Consider the following 13,408-nt stretch of genomic DNA (forward strand, 5'->3'; position numbering starts at 1 on the left):
CCAGCAAAAAGAAACCATCGGCACCCGTCACCGAGCACTCAAGCATGCAGCAAAAACAACAGTAAAGACACCGTCTTACAGTTCTGCAAAGACTACATTGTTCACCTGGCATTCCAACTTATTTTAAACATAAATGCAATTAATCCATCAAAAAAAAACTAAGAAATCTGAGTGCGCAATATCATTAAACTCAGAATGAGGATTAATATCACTGGCATATGTCGTGACAATTGTTCAATGTGGCAGCAGTACAATGCAATACAGAATAATAGAGAAAATGTGAAATACAGCACTACTGTGTGTGTGTATATATGTGTGTGTGTATGTGTATATATATCTATGTGTGTGTGTGTATATATGAATAAAATAGCAAAATTAAATAAGTAGTGCAAAAATAAAAATTAAAAATAGTGAGGTAGGGTTCTTGGATTCAATGTCCATTCAGAAATCGGATGGCAGAGAAGAAGTTGTTCCTGAATCATTGAGTGTGTGCCTTCAGGCTCCTTCACCCCTTCCTGATGGTAGCAATGAGAACTGTTAAGATTCTAAAGGATCTGTGGATAAATGATGTACACATAACTCAGAGTTTTTTTCAATAAGTTGTCAGCATCTCCTGATGACAAATGAATACTTATTTAATGCACTGTGTCATCAAGCTAAGTATGGTGCGAAAGGTTTTGTGAGAGGAAGGTATGAACATAGGATCAGATCAGAGACATATTAGCTGAACTGTTAATGTATTATTTTTATCCCAAAGTTAAAAGAAATAGTCAAGATTGTGTTGGAAACATTCAGCATCTGTCACCTTGTCAACTTACTTTGCAAGCAACAACAGTATGATGGCCTAATATTTAGATGGATTTCTTCAAAACTGGAACCAGAGTCATAAACAACAGTAATAACCCATGAATAGAAGCTTCATTCATCATGGGAAAACGTCTTTTCTCTCTGTGGAGGAGAAATACAATGAGAAAATGTTGCTGGCTGCATGTGACATATGTTTGTTTGATGGTTCTTCATGTTTGGCTGATGAATAGTTCAAATTCAAAGTTCAAAGTAAATTTATTATCGAAGTACGTTTTCTTGTAGGCATTCACATGTTAGTATATGGTATTCAGAGGTAGATGATGCTAGGTTTGATCTTCTGCCTGAGTTGCACCAGCCGAAGTCGATGCTTGTAAGGGAAAAGAAATATTTTTGTTTATGACCATGAATTGACATCTGCTGGACTTGCATGGCAGTGGGCATTATATGAAAGAGAGAAAGATAGATTGTGAAAATTGATGTCCACACTGACTCCCTGGTCAAATCCAGACAACACTTTTGTGCTTGTTATAATTTCATTCATTGCAGCAGATGCAACAGCTTTACAAAACCATCAAAGGGACAAAGGAAAAATTTGTCACAATTCACAATCAACAAAGCCACTTTTTAATTGCTAAATGAACTCTTCTTGCAATTTAACTGTCATTCATTCTTTGGGGCACTCCTTTGTTCTCGTGGATGGTGGTGAAGAAAAAATATTTCAGGATGTATATTGTATACATTTCTCTGACATTGAATGTACCTTTGAAACCTTTATATTAATTTTGGAATGATCTACCACCTTAACTTCTGTCAATTCATGTGATATAAAAATATCTGTTACTGGTGCTGACTTCTTAAAGTACAAGAGTGAAGGTGATTGTAATTGAGAAATAATAGAATGTAATACTGTGTTAAATACCTTTTCAGGAAGGTAGGAAACACTCTACCTTCCAATAACATTTTACTCCCTTACACATATTAGCCAGCACTAGTAACAGAGCAGTTGAATCATTGCCACAATTAGCCAACTAAAATGAGTGTTCACCTATTTATCATTCCACAATATCAATGAAACAGATTAACAGCCTCCTCTTAAGTCTGTTGTACACTGTTCCTTCATGATCTATTGCCAGTGCTGAAACATACAAAGACGATCAAATTTACTTCTCGTACTTCGTGTTGGATAAACAGGTGAAAGGAAAGGAATTAAATGAATACATTCATTAACCCAGCTAAAAATATAGCATAGTGGTTAGCACAACACTTTGCAGTACCAGCAACCCGGGCCCAATTCCTGCGGCTGTCTGTAAGGAGTTTGTACATTCTCCCCGTGACCACGTGGGTTTCCTCTGGGTGCTCCTGCTTCCATCTGCAGATCAAAGATGTACTGGTTGGTAGGTTAATTTATCATTGTAAATTGTCCCGTGATTAGGCTAGGGTTAACTTGGGGGTTGCTGGGCAGCATGGCTCAAAGGGTCTGTTCCACACTGTATCTCAATAAATAAAGAAATAAAACCTGTTGGACTGCTTCTAGGTTGTAATCCATGATAATACCCTGGTAGACTGCAAATACAAAATGAAACAAAGCTCAAAAAGCAAAGCAACACACAATAGACAATAGGTGTAGGTGAAAAACCATATAGGATCAACAAAATATATTGCTAAGAATTTTGGAACAATTCAACCAATAACCATAGCCTGGACTAAATACCACTGCCATCCAGGCAGTACACCAGGGTTTGATTCTTAGCATTTACAATTTACATTAGGTTAATGATAGCTATTGGGCTATATAGAGCAGCCTTGTCCAACCTTCACAGAATGGTTCAGAACTCGGTGTTATCCTCCATCTGTGCAGTTTAAGTACATCCCAGAGACAATACTAGAGTTGAAATTTTGGGTCAATCATCTTTCATCACTTGGGCCACTCTTTCTTTACTCCACAGATGCTGACCGACTAGCTAAGTAGTTCTATTTTCTGATGTTATTTTTGACTTTCAGTGCCTGCAGAATTTTGCTTTTGTAGGCTTGTATTATTTTGCCTCGCAAGATCTCAACTGTAAGATGCATTCAGCACCATGTCATGAGTGTCCTTTGCGATTCAAGAGGCTGCAACTGAAGGATAAGGGGGTGGTTAGCAGCCAAAGGGTCGCTGAAAAAATTAAAATGGACCTGTGTGAATATCCAGCTGAGCAACCTGCATGTAGAGCTTTCGGTAGAAAGTGAGAGGAGGAAAAGAACAAAGGATACCAAGGTCACAAAAACAATTTAGCAGCAAGTTTAGTTTCCTTTTCTCATAAGCTTACCTCTTGACAGAGTAAATTTGTGAATTGAACAGCACCTTTATCGTTGCTCCATGCATTTTATCCTTCATCAGTTTTGTTTCGTGCATGTTTTGTGGAGAACACAAACAGACCTCCAAAGCTGTTGAGTGATCCTTTACTTGGCAGGATGGCAGTGACTAGTGCCGATGAATTGGATGATCTTTCCCATTTATAAGAACATTATAAAGCGCGCAAGACATGTTAAACATGTACACGAGTCCCCAAGGGCTGGATCTAGAACACACAAGATCAAATGCTGACAGGCAGGAAAAAGAAAAATCCATGTAAATTCCTTTCAATTTATTTTTGTAACTGGGAATCTTGCTTATTTAGCCAAGATTGTGATATATATGGTACTCTGAAGAACAGTGATAGTACTAATGAAAGGTACAGTCAGAATAAGGTAACTTCCACACTAATGCATTACACTAAAAAATGCTAGCAACTATTTGTGCAGACCCCAGTTGGCCCACGGCAATGAGAAGACATCTTCTTCAAAAGTTGTTTTGAAAGGAGGAATTGTTTTGACTTGAGTCATTACCAATTTTCATATGTATTGGAAAAAATACTCTGCTGAACAACCAGAGAAGTATTGATGCTTTTATTTTTAATCTAAGAGTGAAAATCCATCTGCTGCTGTTTGCGGCTCATCCCAGTGGAAATGATTATGGCTGATATCTATACCAAGGTTGCACTGTTTGGCAGATGGATGTTGGCGCTGAGTTGCTCAGCAAAGACGTACTCTGTGACAAAGTCATGGAAGTATTCCTTGGATTTAGCCTTAAACCTATCTCTAAGAGAAACAATAAATTTGCAGGGTGGAGTTGGTCTGAGGGAATACTAATTGGTGATTTGAGATTTATTGGCTTTTTGGGCATGATCACTTTACCAAGAAAGATAATAATCCAGGAATTTATTTTCCTCTTTTAAAAGGTATATGACGCAATTTATGTAAGACACTATCTTGCAATATAAATTACAGTAGAATAGGAAATCATGTTCAGTCCAATGCATGTTTAGGTCAGTCTGTTGGCATTCTCCCAAGAAATTAATTTTGTGTGTAACAAACAGCAGCTTTCAGAACTAAAACATCTGAAATTATGTCAAGCTAAAGATACTAATTGCTTAATTTCTTGGCAATGGAATGATTAAAGAAAAAAAAAGATCATTTTAACCCTAACTGTCTGGAAGAGATTGGGCAGGAGGGCAGTTTCAACTCCTCCCGCTGGCTCATACATAGAAAAACTGCGGCAACTGAAGTTTTCCAAATTGTATTTAGGCAGGCAAAGAGGATGTCCACTCAGGATCTTCCTTTAACAATGTCAGGCCCTAATGATTGTTGGAGTCTTTGATTAAATGGAGAATGCTCTGATCACCTGAAAAAGATCAAAAGGAATCTTGGTCTTTACTTGTAGAGTCAAAAGAACAAGTTCTCCACCTGGACCCAGCAGGAGAAACTAAGACTTCTCCTTCTATGGCACACTTGTTTCATTTGTTCAAGAAAGTTTTGGCCAATGGCTTTATTATGCCTTCTTATGCTGTGGCAGCTCTGATTTTACGAAGTATTAGCAGCTCAAAGATACAAAGTTTTTCCTGTGGCTCATTTGGTGGTATTCCAACTTTTTAGGCAAACGGAGATACAATATGCTCTTTCAAGGGGTTAAAAAGATTCAGTGGCAGTTGTTCAAAGCAGAGCAGTAGAGTTACCTCTGGAGTCCTGGCCAATATTTATATTTTATTCAACATTATTAAAAATGATCTCATTATCATGTTGCTTTTTGTAGGAGCTTGTCGCTGAAATTCAAAAATACTTCATTGACTATAAAGCATTCTGTGATATCTTGCTGTGGATATGAGAGGTACTATGTCAATACAAGTCCCATAGGAGATAATATATTTATAGCAAGAGAGCACTAAAATGAAAACAATAGTGAGTCTACCTCAAGACTCTGACCAAGTTCATTTTCAGAGTCAGAACCAGAATTACTTTATTGCCAGCATGCAAAATATACCAGAATTGATTGTGGTTCAGTGCTAAGTGTAAAACACAGGATAATGCCTGAAGAGACAACACAATAGACATCAGCAATTTACAAGACAATAGTGCAAACCACCATGAGCAATCAACAATTAGGGGAACAGTCACATACACACATGTCAATAATCAAACTTAAATAAATGTGAATATATGAGCAGGTTAAATAATTATCAATAGAGCAAGGAGAGCAGGAAAAACCATTTAACGGATTTTGTGCAGAGACGGTTAGGGTATTACACCTGAGTGAGAAGCTAGATAGCTACAGGAAAGAAGCTTCGGAGATGCCGTGTAGTCCTATTGGTGATGGATGTTTAGCATCCCCCAACATATTACCACTTTCTGGGGGATAGCCTGAAGGATGAACCCATAAATTACCCTGTTGAACAACAGAACCTACAGAGATAGACGGGGCATCTTTATGCGCCTACTCCTGGACAGGCCATGTGTTCTGGTCACTTCAATGCAATGCAACGACATATGCATGGTTACGAGGTCTCATTCTTAAAGAGGCACACAGTTAAAATCACAAAGTTGCTGAAACTTTGCAGGTGTTTTGACCTTAAACTTTCTGGAGACTTGAATTAGTAGACTACCCTTGCAATTCCAGGCATAGGCTGTTCCTCTGAAACAGGATACAGGATACCCTGCATAAGTATAGCCTTGTATACTCCAAGGTGTGATGTGTGTCGCAGTACCACTGCCTACCATCATATACAGTGTGGGCTTCAGCTTCATCTTGCCTCCAACTCTTTGTGGTGTCTGGTCTTTACCACCTCTACAGGAGCAGAGTGCTCTTCTTTTTAATTGCTCCAGGTCTTGTTGTGATTTACATTCATTTCCATCTGCTAGATGACATTATATCCAAATTTGGGCCTGATATTTTCTTGTCATCACAATGAAGTCAGCTCGTTGCTTGAGTTCACCACCATCTGAGCACATCTTACAGGGGGCTTCAGTGTTACCTTGTTGGCACAACTCAAGTTTTAATTTCACTACGTTGAGATTGATGCTTTGCTTCAGTAAGTCTTCAGATGTTGTTTGTGAGTGAAGTTAGACGTCATCATGCCAAAAACTTGGTGTGGACATATCTGGCGGATTTGCTTCCACAGAATTGAATTTGTTTGACCTAAGCACCTTGTGTTCAGCCTGTTCTCAGACTCTGACCCTGTCTCTGTCCCTACACATTTATCTTATTATCTCCATTGCTTTTCAATGTCCTCTTCATTATCAACTACTTGAAGAAAAGAATTTCCAATCCATATCATCCATGCTTCCCCCCCCCCCCCACCACCTAGGGAAGCTTTATTCAGCCTTTTATATTCACATCTGCAATACTTGCAACATCTCAGCCAACATTGCAACTGACTATGATCTACCTCTTGTCTTGTGTTCCACTACACATACTTCCTTCAATTAGCCATCCAACATTTTGGGCCAGGCTTAGGATTTCTCTGCAGCTGTCCATAATTGTTTGCACGTTTCTAGAGTTAGCTTTGTCCTGTGTAGTCATCTGAATACACTCACGTTTACGATATATGAATAAGACCATCAAATCTGCAAAATTGCAGTCATGGTAAACAGTTTTAAATAAGTATCAATGAATGTCTCCATCTTGGTTATGAGCAAACAGAATGGTCTCTTCATGCTGTTTCATACATAGGCAGGCTGCAACATGCTTGCAACATACCTGATGCATTATACTGTGTCTCAATTTACTGGCATGGGTATGATACAAATTTCTCCCCTTGTGAACAGTGAAGTCAGACACAGTATAATAGATCAGGTATGTTACAAGCATGCATACCCACGCCAGTTTATCTGGTATTCCCAGCTTGATAAATTTTGTCAATTCTTCTCTGCATTGTTTCCGTTTTTTAAACAGAATTCTTGCCTGGAAATCTGGCAACTCAAACATCACTGTTTTTCAGTCTGCATCCACATGCTGTCTTATTTTCAGGCACGGTCTTGACTTCTTGCTTTCCTTAACCAACACTCCAGAGGCAGTGAAGGACAGCTGCTAAGTTAAACTAACAAAGAGCCTTATGAAATAAAATAACCTTTCGGGTAGAAGAGAGGATCTTATTTGATAGTATGCTTTCTCCTGAACAGCCAATAGGTTGCAGCCAGTTCAATGCAATGTAACTGTAGCTGGTAGAGAGAGTAGCTGTCCACATTTTAATGATTCATTTCTTAAAGAGGTACACTCTCAATATTACAACAGTCGTGTATGTTACAACTTTCCCAGTCTGTTCAGTTATGGGCATTGCCCTACCCTATACATTTGTGAAGGAAAGATTCTTGGTAAATGTGGTTCAATGAGGACATCTAAAACTATGAAGATCAACTCTCTGGGATGGGGGAGGAAAAATGATCCAACCAGTAATAATTGCATTTGAGAAAAATTGGCATTATGTTTTAATGTGTTTGTCTTTTCTGATGATATTGACACCCAGAAGATGGGAGGTGTATTAAGCCACGACTCTTTCAAACTACATACACAAAATTGCCACTATGACTTACTGCAAGGATACTATGATCGACAGAAGTTCAAATCCCTGACAGTTACGGCACAGGTTACATACCTGGTCTCAGAAGTTACTGAAGTATGACTGCATTGAAAAACATAACCCTCAGATTACAGAGGGCTTTGACAGATGATGTCAAAATTCACTACAGTGATAAAATCCTTGCTGGAGAAAGGATCTTAAACTTTCTTTCCTGCACCAACATTTGTATTTCTATTCATGTCTCCATGACACAAGGAGAAACAATTCCCTTTCTTTTGAGTTTCCCTTTAAGCAGTTTTTCTCAATTTTATCCAATTTATTTATCAACTGTAGGCTGAAATGTTTTGGTTTGCTCAATTAAAATTCAGTTTCTCACTGCAGGGAATCTTTCTTTCTAAGCAAGTTTGTTTAATGAAGCAAATTTAATTTGCAGATCTTTTCGTGGACATGCCTCTGTGTATTTTCTATGGCATGTATATGAAGTTATGCTGCTGATCAAGTTAGAAAGCCTTCCTCAACATCACCTTGAGGGCCTTTTACGGAGAATATTCAACTCAGATGATAAAACAGGCTGATAGATGCAAAAGATGCAGATGGTTAGTTGAGGGGTAGGCCCTGAAAAAAAAAATAAGCAAAAGGAACTGTATTTAAATATGCACGAGTTCTTTCCTTGGCACTCTAATTTCATAGAGTTATTGAGTCACACAGAGGTACTGAACAGAAATAGACCCTTCAGCCTGCCAAATCTGGGCTGACAATTCAGCATCCAGTTTTTACATAAAACCACACTAACATTTTATTCTTCCCACAAAGACTTAACTATTTATTTTATTTATATACAGCATGGAATAGGCCCTTCTGGCCCTTCAAACTGCGTTGCTCAGCAAGCCGTGATTTAATCCTAGCCTAATCACAGGACAATTTACAATATACAATTTAAAATTTACAACCTAGCAACGGGAATATTTTTGGACTGTGGGTGTGGAAGGGAACCAAAGGAGCTTGAGGAAACCCACACAGTCATGGGGAGAATGTGGTGGTGGGTGGGAATTGAACCCAGTTTGCAGGTACTGTAAAGTATTGTGCTAACCACAATGCTAAAATGCTGCCCCCGCAGCAACTCCCTCAGATTCTATCATTTGCCTTCACATTAGAGGTAATTTGCAATGGCAAACTAACCTTCTCACCCACACATTTTTGGGATTTGAAAGGGAATCAGGTCACCTGGAGGAAACACACGTGGCCACTGGGGGAACGTGCAAAGTTCACAAAGACAGCACTGAATGTCAAGATTGAATGTGAGTCACTGGAGCTCTGAAGCAGCAGCTCTACTAACCACTGTGCTGTCTGTAATTTTCCTTCATTTTCTTCACCTTAAGCAAAACTCACTTCATATTTATTGAAGCTTGATAACCCTTGTCTGGAGCAAATTTGCTTTGTGAAGATCAGCTTCAGAAAAAAAGAAGAGCATGAAAGAATTGACTTTAGAATTCAACAAAAATAGCATTTTATATAGATAGAATGTAAAATAATATTTAAGAAGGGTGACTTAACATTCATGAAGTAGAAACAGTTTTATATAATTGGGGAGATATATAACTGTAGATTTTGTTTAATGAAATCAAAATATTAGCAGTAATATAATTAACATTATAGAGTTGCAGAAGGTCACATGCAAATCTGTGCTGTCCAGACTGAGGTTAAAGATTTAAGTGATAGGAAGTTTCCACTGCTTTACAAAAGAAGACTTCTAATAAAAGGGAAAAGTTATGAAACCCATACCAACTCAGTATTAAAGTATGAGGCAGAATTTCTGGAAGACTGGTTTCCACGAGCAGCTGGGGAGGAAGAGAATAGGAGAATGTACACTCAAAACTAAAATAGAAGATTTGAATTCTTTAAAAATAATATTTTTTCAAACAGATAGAAAGCTAATTAAATGGGACAAATAATTTCTCCAGCGGAAAATCCTTCCATAAGATTCACAAAGGAAAGGTGCAGGACTCTGAACATCACTGTAAAAAATACAGAGGAAGCCAAGATGGATCATCAAAGCCATTTCTGCCAAAATGAGTGATTGCATTCATTGGCACCCATTCTGATTTTTACCACCCCTGAGGACTGCAAAGTTCTTTGAGCTTTTGCCTCTCTTTGACTGTTCAATTATTCATACCATTTACAATTGACTGTGGCAGGATTACCAAATATTCCTCTTGCAAATTAACTGTGGAAATACATAAATTTGAGTCTTCACCAGCATGGCAACTCATACTTGGTAAAGTACTTATTATTAACAATGTGTCAACCAAGAGGTGGGCTTGGTATAATAATTCATAGCAAAGTGTCCATTGTATGGAGACCTACAGTAAATAATCATTGTCAGTGAATAACAGCGGAAATAAATGATGGTAACTATAACATTTTCAAGACGGTGCTGATAAGTGGCGACCCCTTGCATACAGCTCTGATGGGAATCATCAAATTCCCACTTAGGATTACTGAAATCCAGTCACAGCCCCAGGTACTGCAGCAAGCAACGTCGTTTAAAGAAAATCTATCAATTCTCAAAATCGGTGGACCCCAGATGGCAGACTCCGGTCACAAGTGCAGTTCCCTTTTCAGAAAACAGAAACGTGAAAGACAAACTGGGCTACGTATGCGATTGAAATGCAGAGCCCTTGGACTCCCACTCCTGACTATCCTGCTGGTGAAAAATAAAATTGAAGACCTCAGAGCAAGACTGCAGTACTAGAGGGACATAAGGGACTGCTGTGTACTTTGCTTCACAGAAATATGGCTCACTGCCACCATTTCAGGCCCAGTGCAGTAGGACAAGGATTTCACCGCTCACTGCAAAGCCAGGACATCTCAGTCTTATAAAGGTAGAGAAGGTGGAGTATGCTTTATGACTAACTCATCGTGGTGTACAGATGTAGTTGCTCTGTCTCAAACCTGCTCATCTGACCTGCAGCATCTAGAAGTCAAATGTCATCCATTTTATCTGCTGAGGGAGTTTTCCACCATCATTCCGATAGCGCGATACATTCCACCTTTGGCCAACATCAGACAGGCACTGGAGGAGCTGAGCACCATGATCAGCAGGCATGAAGCGGTGCACCCTGACGCTTTCCCTATCACTGCAAGGGATTTCAACCAGGCCAGCTTGAAGAAGTCCCTGAACAAGTACCACCATCATATCATCTGTGAAAGCAGAGGAGCTAACACACTTGACTACTGTTATTCCACCATCACGTACACTTACCATGCTATTCCACACTTTGGAAAGTCAGATCACCTGGCCGTACTTCGACCCCCAGCATACAGGCAGAGAATAAAGACCGCAGCACCAGTGGTGAGGACCAAGAAGGTACGTTCAGGGGAGGAGGAGGAGTGCTTACAAACTGTCTTGAGTTGGTGGACTGCACAATATTCAGGGATTCAGCTTTGAATCTGAATGGACATGCCACAGTTTTCTCCAACTTCATCAAGACTTGTGTAGTTCAGTGTGTGTCTTCTGGAACATACTGGAGATACCCAAACCAAAAACCATGGATGAGCCAGGAGGTTCGCAGCCTGCTCAGGGCTAGGCCTGTGGCACTCAAGACCGGTGATCCAGAACTATGTTTAAAACCACAAGACCATAAGACTTAGGAGCAGAATGAGGCCATTCCTCCCATCAAGTCTGCTCCACTATTCTATCATGGCTGATTTATTATCCCTCTCAACCCCATTCTCCTGTCTTCACCCCGTAACATTTGATGCCTTGACTAATCAAGAACCTATCAATCTCCACTTTTAAATATACCCGTTCACGTAGCTTCCACAGCCAACTGTGGCAATGAATTCCACAGATTCACCGCCCTCTAGCGAAATAAATTCCTCCTCATCTCTGTACTAAAGGGACATCCTGGCTTAGGAAGTTTCTCATCTTTGCTCCAATTTGATGTCCCTCTATTTTGAAGCTGTGCTCTCTGATACTAGACTAACCCAATATACAAAACATCCTTGCAACATCCAATCTATATAGATCTTTCAATATTCGATAAATTTTCAATGAGATCCCTCCGCATTCTTCTAAGCTCCAGCAAGTATAGGCCCAGAGCCATCAAACGCTCTTCATACTTTAACCCTTTCACTCTGGAGGTAGTCTTGTGAATCTCCTCTGGACCCTCCCCAATGCCAGCACATATTTTCTTAGATCAGAGGCCCAATACTTCTCACAATACTCCATGCATGGTCTGACCAATGCCTTATAAAGCCTCAGCATCACACCCTTGCTTTCATATTCTAAACTTCTTGGAATGAATGTTCACATTGCATTTGCCTTCCTTACCACTGACTCAACCTGCAAGTTAACCTTTAGGGAATCCTGCACAAGGACTCTCAAGTCCCTTTGCACATGACTTTTTTAATTTTCTCCCTGTTTAGAAAATAGCCTACACCTTTATTCCTTCTATCAAAGTGCATGACCATACACTTCCCCATACTATATACCATCTGCCAATTCTTCGCCATTTTCCCAATCTATCTTAGTCCCTCTGCAGACTACCTTCTTCCTCAACACTACATGCCCTCTACCTATCTTTGTATTGTCTGCAAACTTGGCCACAACGCCATCAATTCCAACATCCAAATCATTGACGTATAATGTGAAAAGAAGCAGTCCCAATACTGGGGATCATCACTAGTCGCCAGCAGCCAAACAGGATAGGCCCTCTTTATTCCCACTCTTTGTGTCCTGCAAATCAGCCGATCTTCTATCCATGCTAGTGTCTTTCCTGCAATACCATGAGCTCTTAGCTTGTTAAGCAGCCTCATGTGTGGCATCTTGTCAAAGGCTTTCTGAAAATCCAAGTAAACAAGATCCACTGACACCCATCAAAGTTGCTGGTGAAAGCAGCAGGCCAGGCAGCATCTGTAGGAAGAGGTGCAGTCGACGTTTCAGGCCGAGATCCTTCGTCAGGACTAACTGAAGGAAGAGTGAGTAAGGGATTTGAAAGTTGGAGGGGGAGGGGGAGGGGGAGATCCAAAATGATAGGAGAAGACAGGAGGGGGAGGGATGGAGCCAAGAGCTGGACAGGTGATAGGCAAAAGGGGATACGAGAGGATCATGGGACAGGAGGTTCGGGAAGAAAGACAGGTGGGGGGGGGACCCAGAGGATGGGCAAGAGGTATATTCAGAGGGACAGAGGGAGAAAAAGGAGAGTGAGAGAAAGAATGTGTGCATAAAAATAAGTAACAGATGGGGTACGAGGGGGAGGTGGGGCCTTAGCGGAAGTTAGAGAAGTCAATGTTCATGCCATCAGGTTGGAGCTACCCAGACGGAATATAAGGTGTTGTTCCTCCAACCTGAGTGTGGCTTCATCTTTACAGTAGAGGAGGCCGTGGATAGACAAGTCAGACTGCGAATAGGATGTGGAATTAAAATGTGTGGCCACTGGGAGATCCTGCTTTCTCTGGCAGACAGAGCGTAGATGTTCAGCAAAGCGGTCTCCCAGTCTGCATCGGGTCTCGCCAATATATAAAAGGCCACATCGGGAGCACCGGACGCAGTATATCACCCCAGTCGACTCACAGGTGAAGTGTTGCCTCACCTGGAAGGACTGTTTGGGGCCCTGAATGGTGGTAAGGGAGGAAGTGTAAGGGCATGTGTAGCACTTGTTCCGCTTACACGGATAAGTGCCAGGAGGGAGATCAGTGGGGAGGGATGGGGGGGGACGAATGGACAAGGG

At 40.4% G+C, this 13,408-nt stretch overlaps 1 protein-coding gene across 1 annotated transcript in view; it reads left to right on the plus strand.

Moving 5' to 3' along the window:
- The window catches only part of LOC134359926 (pappalysin-1-like), a 365,925-nt gene that overhangs the window by 65,105 nt on the left and 287,412 nt on the right, over nt 1–13,408 (plus strand). The window lies entirely within an intron of this gene.

Source organism: Mobula hypostoma, chromosome 21, assembly GCF_963921235.1.
Source record: "Mobula hypostoma chromosome 21, sMobHyp1.1, whole genome shotgun sequence".
NCBI classification, from domain to species: Eukaryota; Metazoa; Chordata; class Chondrichthyes; order Myliobatiformes; family Myliobatidae; genus Mobula; species Mobula hypostoma.